Source organism: Rhodamnia argentea, chromosome 4, assembly GCF_020921035.1.
Source record: "Rhodamnia argentea isolate NSW1041297 chromosome 4, ASM2092103v1, whole genome shotgun sequence".
In the NCBI taxonomy this organism is placed as follows: domain Eukaryota; kingdom Viridiplantae; phylum Streptophyta; class Magnoliopsida; order Myrtales; family Myrtaceae; genus Rhodamnia; species Rhodamnia argentea.
Window position 1 is genome coordinate 10858096 of NC_063153.1, and position 17105 is coordinate 10875200.

General features: G+C 41.2%; 2 long non-coding RNA genes and 1 pseudogene across 2 annotated transcripts; all 3 read right to left on the reverse strand.

Annotated features, from left to right (window-relative positions):
* Nucleotides 1–900: 900 nt before the first annotated feature.
* Nucleotides 901–1438, reverse strand: LOC125314613. Its single transcript, XR_007198095.1, has 2 exons — nucleotides 1162–1438; nucleotides 901–1080 (listed from the first exon to the last, which is right to left on the reverse strand). It is a non-coding gene; the product is annotated as an uncharacterized LOC125314613 (long non-coding RNA).
* Nucleotides 1439–5188: 3750 nt separating this feature from the next.
* Nucleotides 5189–10105, reverse strand: LOC115733404 (annotated as a pseudogene).
* Nucleotides 10106–13346: 3241 nt separating this feature from the next.
* LOC125314612 lies at nucleotides 13347–13972 on the reverse strand. The gene is made up of 3 exons (XR_007198094.1): nucleotides 13871–13972; nucleotides 13691–13757; nucleotides 13347–13604 (listed from the first exon to the last, which is right to left on the reverse strand). It is a non-coding gene; the product is annotated as an uncharacterized LOC125314612 (long non-coding RNA).
* Between the last annotated feature and the right edge of the window lie 3133 nt (nucleotides 13973–17105).

Here is a 17105-nt window from a genome sequence, read left to right on the forward strand (position 1 = left end):
AGCATAGAAATAAATAAGAAGAAGGAAAGTGGTACAAAAAAGAGAGAAGAAAAATAAATGAAGAATGCTAAAAAAAGGTAGAATCCACAATGGTTAATAATGTCAAAGCAATGTGCTAGAGAGTATTTTAGTCATAGTGGGAGTGAAAAAGGTTCCACCCATTTGATAAGGCTGGAAAGTACCTTGGCATCCCATCAGATTGGGGAAGCTCGAAGAAACAGATGTTTGGCTGGATAGTAGCAAGAGTGAATATGAAGCTAGAAGGTTGGAAAGAGAAACTTATGTCCAAGGTCGGGAAAGAAATCTTGATAAAAGCAGTGGTGCAAGCTATACCTCAGTACGCAATGTCGATATTCAAGATCCCTATTTCATCGTGCAAAGCGATAAAGAAGAGAATAGCTTCCTTCTGGTGGAAACAAAGCGAATCAAAGGCTAGAATCCATTGGAAGAAGTGGGTAGTAATTAAGACGAGTAAAAGTGAGGGAGGATTTGGCTTTAGAGACCTCATTTCTTTCAACAAGGCATTGCTGGGCAAGCAGGTTTGGAGACTCATACGGTCCCCCTCAGCCTTGTGGAGTCAAATCGTCAAAGGAATATACTTCCCTAAGAGGAATTTATGGAATGCAGGAAAAGGTACCCGACCCTCTTGGGGATAGCAGAGCCCACTTATGGGAAGGGATACCATATCACCGGAAATGAGATGTTCTGTTGGTAACGAGAAAACAATCAGAATTCGTGAAGAGAGGTGGCTACCACAAGGCCCGATAGGGGAGCTTGCGAACCTAGGAGATCCCCAGAAAGTAGAGGAATTGATTATCCACAAGAACATGAGACGGGATGAACATAAAGTGAATAATCTGTTCGGAGAGCAAATTGCAAAAGAGATCAAGGCAATGCAGCTGAGCACAAATCCAAAGGAAGGTTCACTTATATGGGCTGGGAGTAAAACAGGACAATACACAGTCAAAGAGGCCTACCACAGCATGCAACCAGCAATACAACAACAGAACCCCAATCAAGCTTCCTCAATCTTACCAAATTCCCAAATCTCTTTGGATTAACATTTGGAAACTAAACACCCTGCCAACAATCAAATTTTTCTTATGGAGTTTATGCCAGCTTAGCTACCCCGTGAGAATCATTACAAAATAAAGCTCATACCTGACCCCCTCTGTCCCTTCTGTCATCAATGCCCGAAAACCACGGAACACCTATTCCTTCTTCGTAGCTGGACAAACGACATATGGGCAGACCCGCGACTCAATATCAGCATCTCCAGTAATGAAATTTCAAGGATTGATAAATAGGTAATGGAAGTCATGCAAGAAAGAGAGAAAGCACCAACGGTGGAGTTAATAGCTGGCGTCTTGTGGAGCTTATGGAAGGTCCGAAACAAATTCATCTTTGAATCCCGCAAGCCAGATCTGCATGCTATCATCACCGGTGTACTTGGAAGTTGGAAGATAACTCTGATCTGTGTAAAGAGAGAGATCTGCGGGTGGTGATAATCACTGATAGCTTATTAGTCTTCCAGCTGGTTACGAGCCCTGACCCGAGCCCGTGGATGCTACGGACGGGCTGTAATAGATGACTGCAAGGAGAGTCTAGCCCAGTCCGACCTTATCGAAGTGGATCTTTAGTCCTCGTGATCCAAATCAAATTGCGGATTGGCTAGCGAGAGCACAACGTACGAAGACCCTCCCTCCAAACTGGATGGCTAATCCACCCAGGCCATTATGGGACCTTTTATATTTTGAAACCTATAACCTCTGTTATACTCTTAACGTTTGATCAATGAATTCCTTATTTCCGACCAAACAAAAAAAAAAGGTTGTCCTCCTGCTACTTTCTATATAAGTAAGGGAAATTTTCAAAAAATGATCCGAAATATCTTCATTTTCTCAAATAAAGGCATAAGATTGACTTTGTTTTAAAGAAGGCCTGAAGTGCTCTCATAATCTCAAATAAAGGTCCGAAGTGGATATTGTTTCAAATAAGGATCCGAAGTGGCAATATAATCTTAAAAAAAAGGCTTGAGCTCACTCGCTAGTAGGGGCATTTTCGTAATTTAATTATTTTTTATTTTTTAATTTGTTTTTCCCTTTTTCTATTTCCAAAAATTTAAAAAGAAACTAGAAAAAAAGAAAGACAGAAAGCTAGGCGGGAGGGCAGCCCTCCCATCTATGGTCGTTGCCCTAATGCCGATGGGGGCGCCGGCAATGACCGTCGGGTCATCGGCGCCTTGGCAAGGGCCAATAGGGAATCAAAACACACTCCATCTTCCATCCCCACCTCATCGATGGTGGTCTACTTCAGGAAATTCGGATTACCCGGCCGCCTCCTCTAAGATGCAAACAACCACCTCTCTTCCAATCCTCCCACCACCACCAAATCTTTTTTTTTTTCCAACATGAACATAAAATCCGGGTCTAGATGTGTCCAACGGGTGAGTCGCTCCAGTCCGGCAAAGGGCCGTGGCCCTCCCTCCGGACACGGCAAGGAATTGATTTGATTGAGCGAGATGGGATAGGATTAAGATAGGATGATGCACCTTTTGAATTGCAATGTCGGGGATATTAAATTTAAAACGTGAAAAACAAGATTACTAAGCGATTAGCAGCGGTAAGTAAATAAAGTAAGTGGGTTGTGTTCAAATTTAGAAAACCAACTAGTCCGAGGCATCATTGTGAGCTGATTTTGTGCAAATGAAATATAGACTCGGTAGCTTTGTATTTCTCGGGTACCCATTATAGAATCAAAACACACTAGTGAATACCAACCGATGTAACATAGGAGTTATGTTACGATATCTTGGGAAATATGATAGAGTTACTCCGGCACACAATATTTGCTCAAGTTAGTATTGTGACTGGAATATATGTCGTGAAAGATAGCAATGTCAGCACTTTGGAAGAGATAGTGATTTCCATAAGCATTTCCTATCGAGTCATTCAATTTCGAAATTAATTACCTATCTTTGATGAAATCAAGGGCGGGAGAGATGAACCTCACTAGCATGAGAAAATTGATCGGAACACCACCTGATGCAAATGCACGAAAGAAATGTCGCTATGTAAATTCAATGCAAACCTCTCCATGAGGCGGGGTTGCGCGGTTCTTAGTGCCATCATTCATAAAATTAGCCATTTTGGAACCGGCGTGCGGTGCTCTACAGGTCGGCAGTATGACTATTATACGTATTGCAAGTGGACTTCATGGATGGTGGTGCTTTTCGATTTGTATTGCCAATTTAGGGAGAACGAAAAAACAAGAAGATGCAACATGGGCAATGACTGTCGGAAAAATGGGAACTGTTGCGCGTTGTAGTTTGTGCCTTGGACCGAAGAACTGTTCAGGTGAAGGGGCTAATTGAAGCACTTGGGTTCCTGCTAGTAGTCCAACAAGATTGGGCCTTCTCTGCTAAAGAAGTTGTTCAAGCCCATGTAGCATAGAAGGTGTCATGTTTCCAACATAAGTTGTCCTCCTGCAACTTTCAACATAAGCAATGAAAGATCACTATCATCCACAAAATAAAAAAGGGATAGAAAATGTATATAATGAAAATGGTTTTCACTTACTATAACACTTATATATATATATATATTCTTGTGGTGAAATATTAAATTCGAGTCGAGTTTATGTGAAAGTTTCCTTTTCTTTCTTTTTATATTTTTCAAAGAAAAGAATTGAGTGTACATAAGCTGATGGCGGTGGCGCAATATGAAGAGAAGTAACGCCACGAACAACCGTCTCGCGCTTCTCCTTAAGCTTAGCTTTGTCAGCGAATGGAGAGGATTGAGGTTAGCAAATGCAAAGGATCGAGGTGAGTGAAGAATGCAATCCAATTCCAAAACTATTTTTAGATGGAGAGGCATGCATTTCTCCAGAATGAATTTGTCTCTTTCCTTCTTCTTTTTCATTTTTTTCAGATTTCGTATTTTTCTAGATTTGTGCTTTTTCGAAATTTTGATGACAACCTTTTCTGTTATAATTACGACGTAAAATGTCATGTTAGCATCTTCTAGCCTTAAGGGAAGGACCAACTCGAACATAACAAATAATTTAGGGATCCGAATTACACAAAAAAAAAAATATCGAGAGATCTGATTAAATATTTCACAACGGTTTAGGAACCGCCAATACCATAGCTCTTTTCCCTTTTCCTTGGCATATGATAAAGGCTCGTCAATCAAACTCATACCGGTGCGGTGCATAGCACGGCGTCATCGCTAACTATTTCAGGCATTATTCTAAAGCTTTGAAGCATTCTACTTGTGACCACTACTGGATTTACGTAAGGAAGACACTTTGGATTCAAGTAATTCTTGCACACCGAAACGATAGAAAAGCTGCCTATAACATCCTTATTAGTAACAGAGCAGTGACTTCACATTTTCTGTGCTCAATACAGCTAAACCAAATTATGACAAGCAAAAAAAAAACGAATATCATCAAGAAACCCGAGATCCAAACGAGTCCTAAAATTGCTTCTTTACAATCCCGAGTTAGGACAACACCTGTGGATGTTTTCTTTCGTGATCTTCTTACCAATGCCGCCGCTCCGAATTTATTGTAACGTGTTCACTACCTTCCGCCAAAAAGTTTCATAAGCACATGTTGATTAACAGTCTCCCTAGAAGAAAGATGCAAGAACGTTCGAGGAAACTCGAACTTTACCTCGATTTAGTTTATCACGAACTTGATGTTTGAGGCTCGGTCTTGGCCGAGCTTGAACCCTGTTCCATCTTTGATCTTAAACTTGTGCCCATTTTGGCGGTGCCCCTTCCTAAACTCACGGTTGCGCAATTTCCCGAAGTTGAAGGTCCGCCCCTTCCCGTGCTCAAAGTCGAGCCGCTTCGTGAACTTGACGCTATGCCCCTTCCCGAACTTGAACTTGCCCCCACATTAGTTGTGCCCCTTCTTGAACTTGAACCTCTACCCCTTCCCGAACTCGATGTCGTGCCGCTTCGCGAAATTGAAGATATGCTCCTTCCCGAATTTGATGCCTTGCCCTTTCCTGAAGTGGAAGCCGAATCCCTACCCGGCCTCGAACCTTTGCTGTTTCTTGAACTTGAAGCTATACCCCTTCCTCTGCCTCTTTCTACAGGATCCCTTCCCGGGTTTGAAGCACGTCCGGTCCTACTGTCTCGGCCTTTTTTTTGGAGGTAATCGGTCTGTCTCCACAGTTCTATCTCTCTTCACCTGGACCACGTTGAAATTCCACATTAGTTTCGAGGACTGGACAATTAAGATAATGCAAATATCCAATACTTACAGAAGAAAGGTCCCCTTCATCCTGAAGGATCGGATGAATTGATCCTCTTTTAGATGCTTCTTGCACCATCCCCTTCACTTGCTCATCACTCTTGATCTCTACGAACGAGTTGATGAAGTGGCGCCCGCACCCGTACCACATGCTCTTGAAATGAATGCCGAAACCTTTAACATCAGCAATCAATCCTTCATATGTCACGCTATCAGCAGTGACATTTTCTTTTTTTCCCATAATTTTATCGGGAAGAAGGAAACTCACAGCAGGGGGCATCTTGGATACAAGGCGGAATTTGATTGTGAAGGGACACTCCTCCAACCGTGGTGTAACAAGTTCAATGTGAGAGCCAAACAACATATGTATTGAATATATGTAAATATATATTGAACCTTTCTGCTTATCTATCTGAAATCCAATAGGACACATACATTACACCATTCATTAGTTAGAGACAGATTTAGGATTAAATACTAAGATGTCCAACTTAATATCATAGTACTTATACGATTTTTCTCATAGTAACTGATTTTGAACTTGTAATAAGTAGATGATATAAATCCAAATTAAACACCAAATAAGTTAGATAACTATCCGGAGTAGTATATCCTCACATATTCCCCTCTTTGAAGGGAAAAAAAACTAGTATTGGAACATCGGTGTAAATGAAACTATCCGGTAGCGGGCTTCTTCTACTCTTGATTTGAGGATTGCGTATATGAATGGAAACACTCGTTAATTTTTGAATCATTATTTTGTTTTTCTATAAAGCCACATTCACTAGACAATCCTTTGGAAAGAAGACATAAATGCATTAACGGAGTAGAAACCACGGTGCAGCCAAAATGAGGATATTTGTGGGGCTAAAGAAAGGAGGATATTTGGCCTAAGAAGAAGGAATCAAACAGAAGTCTACCGCACATTGATGAAGAAGAGGTTTCACCTTGTTCAGTAGAATCACCACTCTGTAACGCTTCGGATGCATTATCCCCACGTAATCTGGGACAAAGTCTCCACATGCCCCTATATTGACTTGGCAATCATCTGGTATTTTTGTGCAAGATGCATCAATCAACGTTCTCAATGACGTGCAATTAGTGACCGCCAAGAATTTCGGAGAGACTAGCTCGTTTAGGCCCTGGACATCAGTAGGTACCTTGAAGCCACCGATTTCCAATGTCTCCGTGTTCTTCAAGTATGATAACCCGCTTATTCCGGTCAGAGATTCGCACTCACCAACGCTAAGATATTCCAATGATCTCGGAAGACCCAAAACTTGTATCTCATCTAGCTCATTACATTCTGACACACTCACCCGCCGTAGCTTCTTTAGTTCTGAAGAAATGGATAATCTTCGAAGTGAACCGCACTTAATGGTGAATTTCTCCAGCCGTGGAAGTCCCACGAGTGCAATCTCTTCCATGTTAAACCCATAGAACTTTAAAGTCGACAAATTTCCCAAACCCCAATGGGAAAACGGAAGCTGCATGAGGGGTTCGAAGTCTAGGTGTTCCAGAACAAGCTTTTCCGGATGAGAAAGAGAAGTCAACTACGGAGGTGCGGGGACTTTCGCCAGATTTAACTCTAACCTTTTCGGTCTAGATAACCTCCGAATCCACCATAAGTTGCATCCTGGGATTAGGTTTGAACTTGAGCCAACACTTAGTCGCAATTCGACCAAATTAGTGAGGTTCGACAGATTTGGTACTGAGATCAACGATCTAGATTCAAGACATAGGCTGGTCAAATTCCTGGGAAGCTCGGGCAATTCTTGAATCTCATGACAGTGTCCTAAGTTCAGTGTTTGGAGGTGATGAAGCCTATTGATTGTCCTTGGAATTCCGCAAATACCGGTATCTCTTAAATTTAGGATTCTTAAAGATGACAATTCACCAATTCCAATAGGAATTTCACCTTTCATTCCTTCATGCCCAGAGAGATCCAGCTCTTCAAGATTTACCAAAGTGCTAATGCCACTAGGAAACTGGAAATCATCATTGTCACCATGATATAGAACAATTGGAACACGCAAGATGCGGAGTGACATTAACTTTCCAATGGAGCTGGGAAGTTCTCTTATCCATGTATTCCATAAGTCTAACTCTATCAATGAGGTTAAATTCCCAAGTGAGCGCGGAAGCACTCTCAAGCTAGAACATCCCGACAATGAGAAGAGCTCAAGCTTCACCGGTGCCCCTATTTCTTCGGGCAAATCTGTTAGACTCGTGCACGTCTCAATCTCTAACTTAATCAATGACCGTAGATCTCCAATGAAGCTTTCAATCCTCTTTAGCTGGGAGCACCGCACAATAGTCAACCTCTCTAAACCCAAGCATTTAGACAAGTTCGGGATTGTCGTTATGCCACGACACCCCTCAAGAGATAAAACTTTCAAATTCCGCGCCTCCCGTGAAAATGGATGGCATGTCAAGTGTAAGAACCAATGCATAGTGATACTGGGACCATTACACTAGAATTAAATCATGTGGTTTACCTTGATTAAGTCCCATGCTTTTGAATCATCTGTGAAGTCACTCCAGTAGAGTTTAAAAACAACAAGATGATCCAAATAAAAATTGACTGCTCTAAAATCTTGATGAATAGTCTTCCAAGAAATCCATCTCAACTTCGAATGACACTTTGCAAAGTCCCAAGCAAAATCTCCATTGCGTAACTGGATGAATCTTAGATTTGATAACCTTTCAATCTCTTCATTAGTGATCTCTATGGAGCCATCTGATCCACTTATCTCAACCGCTTGAACCTTGTCCTTCCTCTGCAAATGAAATTTCCACAATGGTGTGAAGAAATGTGTCAACTTCGAATCGTCATGCGTTACAAACTTGAATGGGCAGAGAAAAAATGATAAACATCTTAAATCGAACAGGAATCTTTTGTCTTAGGATATGCGACTTTCTACTTGAAAATTGGACGTTTCTTACGTACCTCTTCGGTTCTTATCATTTCGAGGACCTCATTTGCTTTCCATAGCCTGCTCCACTTGCCAAGATCATTTGGACCTTCTAGACGGACGATTTCCCTTCCCATATCTACGAGTTGATCGTGCATCCAGAGTTTATCATTGTCCAATATCTTTATCAAGCACTTGCTGGTAAGGACTTCAATTCCTCTTTCGGGATAAAATTGACAATCCTCCCACATGTAAACTGCATCGTTCTTACTCTCGTCGCAAAAGAAGCATGCAATATCGAGGAAAATTTGTTTTTGATATTCATCTAGGTCATCATAGCTAATCCTTAGCTTTTTTAGAATATCTTCCTCTGGTATATTCCTTAACCCGATCAAAGTCTCTTTCCAAAACGCTTTGCTTTTTTGATAAAGTATCGAGCCTATCACTTCAATTGCCAAAGGGAGTCCTCCTGTACTTGAGACAATTTTATTTGAAAGCTCCCGATAATCATCCGAAGGAAAATCTCTGTCAAAGGCATGTCGGCAGAAAAGCTGAAGTGCAAGAGCATCATCCATCTTAAGCATCTCATACTCTATAATTTTATCTTTAAGTCCCCAAACTTGCGGAACAGCTATGTCTCTCGTTGTAATGATTATCTTAGATCCCGAATGTAATGACTTATTTCCTATAAGTTTCTTAATGTGCTCTTTATTATCAACATCATCCAGAACCACAAGGACCTTCCTCTTGGGGAGTGTTTCTCCAATCTTTCTCATTCCTTCCTCACTATCCTTGACTTCTTCTGCACATGTAGAACCAACAATGTTAGACAATAACTTCTTCTGCAATTGGACTATGCCGTCCTTCGTCAACATGCCTTCTCGAACGTTCTCAAGGAAATCGCAACACTTTCCAAAGTCAGAACATAGTTCATTGAAGACGACTTTGGCAATGGTTGTTTTACCGATGCCACCCATTCCATAAATTCCAATGAGCAGCACATCGGAATGGTTGACATTTAATAACTCTGTCAAGTGCTTCACCCGATCATCAAGTCCAACTAAATGCTCAGCCACTGGTTTTTTTCTCAGCTTCAGTTCCTCCAAAACCTTTTTAACGACCGATTCGATAATCGCTGCTTCGCTGCAGTGTACAAAAACACTTTCATTAGTTGACTAGATTAATTTAATACCCACGCCCAATTGTCTGAATTTAATTTGAATAGATTGAAGTAACATGATGGACGAGATCTAAGTACACTAAATAATTAGTATAGTCTAATTTACCCGGATTCACTTGATATGCTTTTCATATGTAGTTACAGAAATGTCTGAATATCGTGCATGAAGAGAATTTCGGCATTTATAGCTAAGCCTAGAAATACGTTCAGCACTTGTAACGTCGTATCTCATACGACAAAAAAAAAAAAAAAGAAATAGGGAGGAGTCTTAAAAGAGTATTTACCTTTGGTCCGTTTTCACGTTCCATCCCATGATTTTACCCACCTCTGCAAGAGCCTCTCTCCATTTCTCGACTTCCTCGGAAAACTTGTTCTCGCGCTTCAGTAAGGCATCCTTATATAGTGGAGTCCTAAGCTTGACATCCTCAGGTTCCACGTTGAAGAAAATGGGAAGGATGCTTTTTGTACCATTCGACCTAGACACGATGTCCACTATGTGCGCAAGCTCACGAAGGCACCATATACTTGAAGCATAGGTTTGAGAAAAGATGGGTATGTAAATCATGGAGTTGTCGATAGCACTCAGAAGGTTCTCACCAAACTTTTCGCCCTCGGGGAGATCCTTGTCATCTCTGAACACGTGGACTCCCACATCGTTCAAGTGAAAGTAGAGGTGGTCTGTGAAGGTGTGACGAGTATCGGGACCTCTGAAATTCAAGAACACTTGGTACTGTGAGTTTGCCATAGCTAAGAAGCTTAGCACTTCCAGATCTATCTATCTCTCTCTCTCTTCCCCCTGAAGAGAAATAGGGTTCTGCGTTGGCAACTATTCACCCGTGAAGGTGTCCAGCACTTTCGCTGAAGTTTCGAAATATTCAAAGATTCCCTGGTTGACTTCGGCGACCATAAAGGCCAATCAGAGGGTTTCGCCCTTTTGCCCTTTTGCTTTTGGGATAAAGGCAACCGCGTCCCTGATTTATTATTGCTCGGGTCTCTCAACTTTTTCGTGAAGCCAGCTTCTTAACTTTGTGCACTTTTTATTATTTTTCTTTTTTAAAGAAAGAATTGGTCATTCCCTTAGAAATTGTAAGTGGGATACCAACATGACCATCGAATGATGATTGTTATATCTTCATGAGGCGATTATAATACAGCAAATTATTTTCAAAATGCTGCAAAAATTAGAAACCTTAAAAAAAAAAAAAGTAACAGGAGAAAGGAAAAATAGTGCGGTGGCAAAGAGGGTCGCCGCCCTCATTCCTAGACCCGAGCAATAATTTATCTTTAAGGGAAGGATCCTCGCTCACCAAGATTTCCTTTTCTTTCCTTTACTTTATTATTATTATTATTTTTTTGTTCGTGTTGGGTAAAAAACATATACCCTAATCCAGTCTATCAATGCATCGAGAAAAAAAAAAAGTAAATTTACATACCCATAAACATATCTTGAGGATTATAGCGGAATAACGTGCTCAAAACAGAAAAATTACCAAAAAAAAAAAAAAGAACTAAAACTATTGCGGTTGCACCGATTCGATTCTAAATTTTTTTAATTCGGATAATATAGTTCTAAACATTTTGGAAATTTGCCAATTCAGTCCCTCCGACCAAATTTCGCCCCAAATCGCTATTGTAGAGATCAGAACGTTGCATCGCCGACGCCGACAAAGACATCTTTTAATAATTTTATGAATATTTAAATTTTTTTTTTATCATTTTGTCATTTTCTCTTTTTTTCCTTTTTAACTTCGACTTTTTTAATCATGGCCAACAAGGCTCAACCTCACCGTCGCCGGGCAAGGTCTCGAGCCTCGCCAACTCAGCCGCTAATGAGAACAAATTGACATGATTTTTTTTTTTTTTTTGGATAAATTCTGCTGCTGAAAACTGAGGATGGAAGTAGAATCTAAGGATAACCTAGACGCACGCCTGACGGTAAGAAGAGTGCGTCTTAATGACGATCAGTGCGATATTAATCAATGAATGATACAGGCGAGAACAGATTGAGAAAGGCCTCACAGTGACAGGGCTTTTCAATTTGTACTGCAACATGGATCTGGACTGTCGGTAAGGGGGGACTTTTGAACATTCTAGGTTGTGAATTGGACAGAACTGTTCACAAGTTATCACATAAGATTGGGCTTTCTCAGCTAAAGCAGCTCTTTAAGCCCATCATGTAGCATAGAGGATGTCATGTTTCAAACATGGGCTGTTTTTTTGTCTTTCAGGTTGTCCTCCTGCTTTTCGCATTTACTTTTCGCTGACGATGCCATTTTCTTCCTGGATGGGAAAATCAGCGAGTGTCAAGATTTAGCGCGGATCCTAAACCAATATTGCTTTGCGACCGGCCCAACTATTAATTTGAACAAGTCTGGAATCTACTTTAGTAATGGCTGCCCACCGAACTCAAGAATATGGCATACAAACTGAGAGTCCCTATATTTGATAGGGTTACGCTTTTTACACCCTCACCTCAGCTAAAACACTTTCAATTACATTATTTTGACAATATCAACCTTTTTTTAAGCATATTTTCCTTTTTTTTGGTTGGGGTGTCTGTTTGTTTTCTTCTTTGTCTTTTGTTGTGGGCCCCATTTCCCTCCTTTCTTTTGACTTCTCTTTGTTTCCTCTTAATTTGATCATAGTTCAAGCTCGGGTAATATCTATGTTAAAAAAAAAAAAAACTTTGTGATTTGCTTTGGCCTCTTGTCATCTGGGCCACATTGCACTTACTAGTTTTTGAATCTTTAATCGAATTTTGATACCCGAGAATACAATAGACCTAAAGGCTATTGCATTGAACTTCTTAACAATGTTAAGAATGGCGTAATTCAAACAAATGTCAAGCAATAGAGCCTCCTCATTGCACAAGGGCTTGGATTTGAGGGTCGAGTTTGCAATCATCTCATCAACCCTCTTAATCGTATGTGGTGGCGACTCGGCGGTCGAGATCGGAGGAAAAGTAGGTAAGACCGTTGGGGCAAGGAGGGCCAAATCCTACCAGTCTAGAGGATTATCGTTCTTGAAGGAGATGTTTTTGGTTTGCATAAACAACTTAGAGTAGGGGCGAATTCAAGTCATGGATTTGGAGGCTAGTAGGTGATGGCAAATTGACGATGATGGTGATGATCGGGACCAAGAAGACTAACACGGAGAAGCAGACATCGGTAATGAGCTTGATGAGGATTGGGTGAGCGCTTCAGCTCCTAGATTTGAATCTTAATGGGGTTTTTCTTGTCTTCGGGATCGACAATGGTTAATAATGTCAAAGCAATGTGCTAGAGAGTATTTTAGTCATAGTGGGAGTGAAAAAGGTTCCACCCATTTGATAAAGTTGGAAAGTACCTTGGCATCCCATCAGATTGGGGAAGCTCGAAGAACCAGATGTTTGGCTGGATAGTGGCAAGAGTGAATATGAAGCTAGATGGTTGGAAAGAGAAACTTATGTCCAAGGTCGGGAAAGAAATCTTGATAAAAGCAGTGGTGCAAGCTATACCTCAGTACGCAATGTCGATATTCAAGATCCCTATTTCATCGTGCAAAACGATAAAGAAGAGAATAGCTTCCTTCTGGTGGAAACAAAGTGAATCAAAGGCTAGAATCCATTGGAAGAAGTGGGTAGTAATTAAGACGAGTAAACGTGAGGGAGGACTTGGCTTTAGAGACCTCATTTCTTTCAACAAGGCATTGCTGGGCAAGCAGGTTTGGAGACTCATACGGTCCCCCTCAGCCTTGTGGAGTCAAATCGTCAAAGGAATATACTTCCCTAAGAGGAATTTATGGAATGCAAGAAAAGGTACCCGACCCTCTTGGGGATGGCAGAGCCTACTTATGGGAAGGGATAGCATATCACCGGAAATGAGATGGTCTCTTGGTAACGGGAAAACAATCAGAATTCGTGAAGAGAGGTTGCTACCACAGGGCCCGGTAGGGGGGCCTGCGAACCTAGGAGATCCCCAGAAAGTAGAGGAATTGATTATCCACGAGAACATGAGACGGGATGAACATAAAGTGAATAATCTGTTCGGAGAGCAAATTGCAAAGGAGATCAAGGCAATGCAGCTGAGCACAAATCCAAAGGAAGATTCACTTATATGGGCTGGGGAGTAAAACAGGACGATACACAGTCAAAGAGGCCTACCACAGCATGCAGCCAGCAACACAACAACAGAACCCCAATCAAGCTTCCTCAATCTTACCAAATTCCCAAATCTCTCTGGATTAACATTTGGAAACTAAACACCCTGCCAACAATCAAATTTTTCTTATGGAGTTCATGCCAAAATAGCTTAGCTACCCCGTGAGAATCATTACAAAAGAAAGCTCATACCTGACCCCCTCTGTCCCTTCTGTCATCAATGCCCGAAAACCACGGAACACCTATTCCTTCTTCGTAGCTGGACAAACGACATATGGGCAGACCCGCGACGCAATATCAGCATCTCCAGTAATGAAATTTCAAGGATTGATAAATAGGTAATGGAAGTCATGCAAGAAAGAGAGAAAGCACCAACGGTGGAGTTAATAGCTGGCGTCTTGTGGAGCTTATGGAAGGTCCGAAACAAATTCATCTTTGAATCCCGCAAGCCAGATCTGCATGCTATCATCACCGGTGTACTTGGAAGTTGGAAGATAACTCTGATCTGTGTAAAGAGAGAGATCTGCGGGTGGTGATAATCACTGATAGCTTATTAGTCTTCCACCTGGTTACGAGCCCTGACCCGAGCCCGTGGATGCTACGGACGGACTGTAATAGATGACTGCAAGGAGAGTCTAGCCCAGTCCGACCTTATTGATGTGGATCTTTAGTCCTCGAGATCCAAATCAAATTGCGGATTGGCTAGCGAGAGCACAACGTACGAAGACCCTCCCTCCAAACTGGATGGCTAATCCACCCAGGCCATTATGGGACCTTTTATATTTTGAAACCTATAACCTCTGTTATCCTTATAATGTTTGATCAATGAATTGCTTATTTCCGACCAAAAAAAAAAGGGTTGTCCTCTTGCTACTTTCTATATAAGTAAGGGAAAATTTCAAAAAATGATCTGAAATATCTTCATTTTCTCATATAAAGGCATGAGATTGACTTTGTTTCAAAGAAGAGCCTGAAGTGCTCTCATAATCTCAAATAAGGGCCTGAAGTGGATATTGTTTCAAATAAAAACCCGAAGTGGCTATATAATCCGAAAAAAGGGCTTGAGCTCACTTGTCGGTTGGGGCATTTTCGTAATTTAATTCTTTTTTTTATTTTTTATTTGCTTTTCCCTTTTTCTGTTTCCAAAAATAAAAAAATAAAAAAAAAATAAAAAGACAGAAAGCCGGGCGGGAGGGTAGCCCTCCCACCTATGGTCGTCGCCCCAATGCCGGTGAGGCGATGGCAATGGCCATCGGATTGCCGGCGCCTCGGCAAGGGCCAGCGGGGAAAGGGCTGCAACCCTCCTCTCTAGGTCCGGAGGGAGGGCCACGGCCCTTTGCCGGACCAAAGCAACTTACCCGTTGGACACATCTAGACTTGGATTTTACGTTCATGTTGGAAAAAAAAGATTTGGTGGTGGTGGGAGGACTGGAAGAGAGGTGGTTGTTTGCATCTTAGATGAGGGCGCCAGGTAATCTGAATTTCTTGAAGTAGACCACCATCGATGAGGTGGGGATGGAAGATGGAGTGTGTGGTTTGCCTTGCAAATTGCAATGTCTTGTGTCTTGAATGGACCTTGGCTGCGGAATTGATTTGATTGAGCGAGATGGGATAGGATTAAGATAGGATAATGTACCTTTCGAATCGAAATGTCGGAGATATTAAATTTAAGACGTGAAAAATAAGATTACTAAGTGATTAGCAGCTGTAAGGAAATAAAGTAAGTGGGTTGTGTTCAAATTTAGAAAACCAACTAGTCCGAGGCATCATTATGAGCTGATTTTGAGCAAATGAAATGTGACTCAGTAGCTTTGTATGTCTCGAGTACCCATTATAGAATCAAAACACACTAGTGAATACCAACCGAATGAAACATAGGAGTTATGTTACGATATCTTGGGAAATATGATAAGAGTTACCCCGGCACACAATATTTGTTCAAGTTAATAGTGTGACTGGAACATATGTGTCGAAAGAGAACAATATCGGCGCTTTGGAAGAGATAGTGATTTCCAGAAACATCTCCTATCGAGTCATTCAATTTCGAAACTAATTACCTATCCGTGATGAAATCGAGGGCAGGAGAGATGAACCTCACTAGCATGAGAAAATTGATCGGAACACCACCTGATGCAAATGCACGAAAGAAATGTCACTGTGTAAATTCAATGCAAACCTCTCCATGAGGCGGGGTTGCGCGGCTTCTAAGTGCCATCGTTCATAAAGTTGCCCATTTTGGAACCGGCGTACGGTGCTCTACAGGTCGACAGCATGGTCTATTATACGTATTTCAAGTGCACTCCATGGATGGTCGTGCTTTTCGATTTGTATTGCCAATTTAGGGAGAACGAAAAATCAAGAAGATGCAACATGGGCGATGACTGTCGGAAAAAATGGGAGCTGTTGCACGTTGTAGTTTGTGCATTGGACCGAAGAATTGTTCAGGTGAAGAGGCTTAATTGAAGCACTTGGGTTCTTGCTAGTAGTCCAACAAGATTGGGCCTTCTCTGCTAAAGAAGTTGTTCAAGCCCATGTAGCATAGAAGATGTCATGTCTCCAACATAAGTTGTCCTGCTGCAACTTTCAGTATAAGCAATGAAAGATCTCTATCATCCACAAAATAAAGGGATAGAAAATGTATATAATGAAAGTGTGGTTTTCACTTACTATAACACTTGTGTGTGTGTGTATATATATTCTTGTAGTGAAATATTATATTCGAGTTGAGTTTATGTGAAAGTTTCCTTTTCTTTCTTTTTATATTTTTCGGAGAAAAGAATTGAGTGTACATAAGCTGATGGCGGTGGCGCAATATGAAGAGAAGTAACGCCACGTACAACCGTCTCCTGCTTCTCCATAAGCTTAGCTTCGTCGGCGAATGGAAAGGATCGAGGTCGGCGAATGCAGAGGATAGAGGTGAGTGAAGTATGCAATCCAGTTCCAAAACTACTTTTAGATGGAGAGGCATGCATTTCTCCAGAATGAATTTGTTTTTCTTTTTCCTTCTTCTTTTTCATTTTTCAGATTTTTTTATTTTTCTGAATTTGTGCCTTTTCGAAATTTTGATAACAACCTTTTCTGTTATAATTACCACGTAAAATGTCACGTTAGCATCTTTTACCCTATTAAGGAAGGACCAACTCGAACATAATAAATAATTTAGGGATCCGAATTACACAAAAAAAAAATATCGAGAGATCTGATTAAATATTTCGCAACAGTTTAAGAACTCCCAATACCATAGCTCTTTTCCCTTTTCCTTGGCATATGATAAAGGCTCGTGAATCAAACTCATACTAGTGCGGTGCATAGCACGGCGTCATCGCTAACTATTTCGGGCATTATTCTAAAGCTTTGAGGCATTCTACTTGTGACCCCTACTGGATTTACGTAAGGAAGACACTTTGCATTCAAGTAATTCTTGCACACCGAAACGATAGAAAAGCTGCCTATAACATCCTTATAAGTAACAGAGCAGCAGCTTCACATTTTCTGTGCTCAATACAGCTAAACCAAATTATGACAAGCAAACAAAAACGAATATCAACAAGAACGCCGAGATCCAAACGAGTCCTGAAATTGCTCCTTTACAATCCTGAGTTAGGAC